A 4,827-nucleotide genomic window follows, 5' to 3' on the forward strand; every position below is an offset into this window, starting at 1 on the left:
TTTATGCTGGTGCTAAAACTTAGGACCCTGCTCTTGCCAGGCAGATGCTTATGCCTCTGAACTATCTCCCCAGCACTCTACTGGCCATTGTTTTCAAGATTGATTGATTGATTTGGCACATGGTCTCACTACAGAGCTCCAACTCATAGTGATCCTCCTGTTTCAGCCTCCCCAGTGCTGAGATTACAGGTGTGTGCCACTATTTCGAGTTTCAATGGCTGGCACAGCACAGGGCCAGTGCTGCGTGTAGTAACCGAATTGAACCCAGTTCCTTGTGCTTGCCAGGTTGGCATTTAGATCACCAAGCTATTTCCCCAGCCCCCTACTGGTCATTTTATATCAAGGTATTTGTTTTGGAAGAATGGAAAGAATACTACACTGCTCAAAAGAGTTATTTAAATGCATTTGAAATCTTATAATTCAAATATAGAAATATAAATTAGGTTCTCTGAAAATCTTCCTAGTGAGCAACGTTTCAGCAAGTGTGAAGATCTGAAAACCATAGGCTGACGTCCTGTGCCCCGAAGTGGATGACTGAAAACGTCCAGCTGGACGCTGGCCTGACTCCACAATTCGATCTTGGCTTTGCCAGTACTCACGCTCTCACTGAAACTCATTTTTCTATTGAGCAAAACTAATTTCACAGAACATGGGTAACAGACAAAGCCATTCTATGAGCAGGATGGCTTAGGACCAAAACAAGTCCACGCGATGATCATGATAACCACGAACATTCTCCTGACAACAAAAATTGTCAAAGGCGCTTCTCACTTGTGCAGTACTAGTCACAGTTCCTTTCTTACCAATTCTAGCTTTCGTCTTTCTTATCCTCTCCTTTGAGATAAAGTCCACTTAAATATCTTCTGTGGATTGAGTTGTATTCTAAGCCCCACTGTGGATGTCCTAACTCTTTAGACCTCAGGATTTGACCTTGTTTGGAAAGGCTATCATTGTACTAGAAGGAATCAAGTCAACTCCAGGCTATAGTAACATGGGTCCTTGATCATATATGACTGTACTCTATGTGACTTTCACACTGGGGAAATTTGGACACACACACACACACACACAATGCATTTAACTTAGAAGTGTGTGGTAACAAGTCAAGGAACACCCACAAGCTGGCACCTGCAGAGGGAGCATGTCCCTATAGACAGCCTGATCTAAGCCTTCTGTTTTTTCACAATGGGCGACCACACATTTATGTTGATGAAGCTCAATCACTTTGCTGTCACAGCCCTGAAGGACTAATAAGTATCCAGTTGTGAAATAACTGGTGTCTGAAAGCATCAAATCCAGAGAAATAGTTTACATTCTAGAACTTTCCCCAAATCACCCACCATTAATGCAAATCTTATATAAGACTTACTGACAGCCTCTCATTGACCCAAAGTCCTCCAGTATGTGCTTTCCCTTGGGGCACTAAGTCCATAAAATTGTCTTTCTGTCTCTCAGGTAGCATTTGGCCAAAGTACATTGATAGAAATCAGAAAAAAAATGTTTTTTTTTTTATAATCAATGCATATAGTTATTAGTAGTTTTACAACTGAGTTTTTCTTAGGCAACCCTTAAATGCCTTATATACTTGATGGCAATTCTCTAATATTTCATTATTAAAAGGCTTCTAGGGGTTGGAGAATCCTGGGTGTGCCGTGATGGTCCCAAAACTGGGTGTGATGGCACATGCCTGTAATCGCAGTGCTGAGGAGGCTGAGGCAGGAGGATCACCATGAACTCAGTGCCAACCTGCACTACATAGTAAATTCAAAGCTAGTCCAAACTGCATAGAGAGATCTTGTCTCCAAAAAAAGCTTCTAAACATCATTGATGACTTTATCTAGTGCCAAGTCTTCCTACTTTCATTGTTTTATTTTACTTTTGAAAGCCTTAAATCTTTTCTCTCCTAATTTTCTGCTCTAATTTTACAGAGGCTATGTTATTTTGAATCTTATTAAAAGTTTCACAGAGCTTATTTTTCTTCTGGGTTTGGTAGGAAATCATACTTACCGGCTTCCTGTTTTGTTTGTTTGCATTTTCAGTCCCATGAACACTCTCTCTCTGGCTCTTTGTCTGGGTGCCTTCTGTTGCTGTGTAAGGTAGATCACTGCTAGAAAATACTTGCCTTATAGGGGAGCATCTTCAATTATGGGGAGCCTAGACCAGTCACTTACTGGCTGACCCACAGATCCATGAGAACAAATAGATACTGCAAGAGGACTCAGAGATTTTGTGGTTGGTCATTATGCACAGTGGCTAACGGGTACCACACCTTTTCTTGTGTGTTTGCTCATTCATAATCCTATGAGGGATTAACTACCTACACCTAAAATGTGCCAAAGATGATGGATAGATGTCCTTAGTTTCATTATCTGATAATTAGATGCTGGTCAAATAATCTCTTTAAACCTATAACTGCTTAGTAGGTTGGTGTACTCAGCTACTTGCCCTAATTCAAACAGCTACCAAATTACCTTTATCTAGCATGGTTTTGTGAAACCAGTGGGATTTTATTCAGCTCGTCCTACTGGTTCCATAACACTGAACACAGAGAAGATCTGAACCCTTGCCTTAGGGAGATTGTATAGTCCAAGAAAAAAATGCATTCATTTCTGATTCAATTGTTTTCAAGGAGTTGAATTTCCTAAATAGAAAGAAGGTAACAATAGGCTCAGGGGACAGGCTGACTGAAAGGCAGAGAAAATGGCAGTTTGGCAGTATAAAAGATGAACTGCCACAGCAGACAAAAGATACCTTTTTGTGTTTTGTTTGCTTTGGTTTTCAGTCCAGATCTTGCATTGCTAGACCAGGGCAGAAGTTTTAGGAGGTATCCGGAGTGTTCGGTTTCCTGTGTATTAGGACAAGCTAGACATTCATACACAGGGCATCCTTTGGAGGTAAGGAAAATTTCTGTTAGGATCTGGAATACTTCTGCTCTTCATTTTCAGTTCTTCAAGCCTTCATATATTTCTGTTTCCCTAAGAATTCTGATAGGAAGTAGAAGATGCATCACAGGCTCCTCACTAGAGGCCCATTTTAAAGGGAATAAAAATGAGTACAGTGAGACAGCCAGAGCACCTGTTCTTCATGGGAGGGAATTAACTTTATATTTCTTAACTAATGTGTAGCATAGTACTAGATACATAGTAGTTATTCAATAAATTTTCTCTGATGAAAAAAAGCCATTTGCTCTAAACCAAAGACAAATAGCTTTAGACAAACTTCTAAGAAGCCAAATAGCATTTCTTGGCAACTAAGAATGAAATTACACATCCATTTCCAAGGTCAAAATATCCTGCCACTAAGACACAAAGTTAATTTGATATCCACTTGATTAAATTAGTACTAGCATCATAAATTTATTGTGAAGATTGAATAAGACCATTCTTAGAGCAGTCAGTACAATGTCACTATAGCAGCACGTATGTCTTAGATTTGATTTACATATCATCTTTTATTTTAAGCCATTTTGGAATGTAAATTTCTTCATGGTTCTCTTCAATTCCATAGCTCTAGCATTCAGATGCATAATATATATTTATTAAAGAATGGATGAGTTAGTGAAGGATTGATTAAGTCAAACCTAAAACTGAGTTATCTCCAAGTCACTTTGGAAGATTAACCATTGAGCCTTATTATCTATATTAAAATTAATAAAAGTTACTGCAACAGCTTGTGTCTAGATGTCCGCCTAAAGCCTCAGGTGGTCATAGGTGGGGCTTCTCGGAGGTGACTGGATCTAGGGTGTGTTATGCTGTGAATAAGTGTGTGATGCTGAGATTACAGGTGCGTGATTACTAAATTAGTCCACTGGTTGGCTAGGCATAGTTCTGGGTAGGAAGGCTCATGCTAGGTGTGGGTGGCCCCACCCAAAGGGCAGGTAGCCTGGAAAGGAGACGCAGGCTGCTGCAGCTGCTCCCTCGCTACTTCACTGTCTTGCTGCCTTCTTGCTGCCCTTCATGAACCATTTCTCCTGCGTGATGCCCTCTGCCATTGTGCCCTTCCTGGGAGCCCACCAACTATAAACTGAAACCTTCACCAACTGTGAACCAAAATAGACTTTTCCTCCTCTAACTTGGAGTGTTGGGTGTTTTATCTCAACAATGATAAACATAGCTAAGACAGTTACTCTATAGATTTATCATTTAGGAGTGTCATTGCAGGTAATACAAGTCCCAGAATTATTAATCACAAGACAAGTAAATCAGCTAAAATATTACTAAAGTGGAAGAGAAATTCCTGATTTCAACTTGTTTGTGATTTTAAAAGTTGTGACAGACATCAACAGCAAGTTACTTCTCATAAATAAGTGTTTATGGCCCTCAATAAGCTGCTTAGAGATGTTTTCTTTAATTTCAATATTCAGTACTTAGGGCAATGTTAATATCTGTTTATTATAAGTCATTTTAGCTATTATTAAAGAAAAACAGGTTGAGCTGTATAATCAAGCACTTTGGGAAAATGAGACAAATATTTATAAACAATATTCACATTACTTAAGAGAAATGATGTAGAGATTTCCTATTTCTTGTTTGTCTTTTGGTGTTTCTATGACTGCAGTGTATCTGCAATATAAAAAAGAAATTTAAAAATTTAAGCAAATTAAGCTTCAACATCTTATGATTTTACATATGTATTTTGCCTCTTTTTGAAAATAGATATGATTAAAAATGAATACTGCTTTGAATTCTGGAAAACTTATACTTGCCAGGCAGAAGGTATGCCACTCAGCTAAATCCCTGGCCACTTAAATTCTTTTTTTTTCAAAATTTTATTGATAAACAGATAGCAATGAGACAGTTTCAAATCAAATCGGAAGTACAGTTTCAA

The sequence above is a fragment of the Octodon degus genome, unplaced genomic scaffold, assembly GCF_000260255.1.
Source record: "Octodon degus isolate 3935 unplaced genomic scaffold, OctDeg1.0 scaffold00024, whole genome shotgun sequence".
Lineage (NCBI taxonomy): Eukaryota > Metazoa > Chordata > Mammalia > Rodentia > Octodontidae > Octodon > Octodon degus.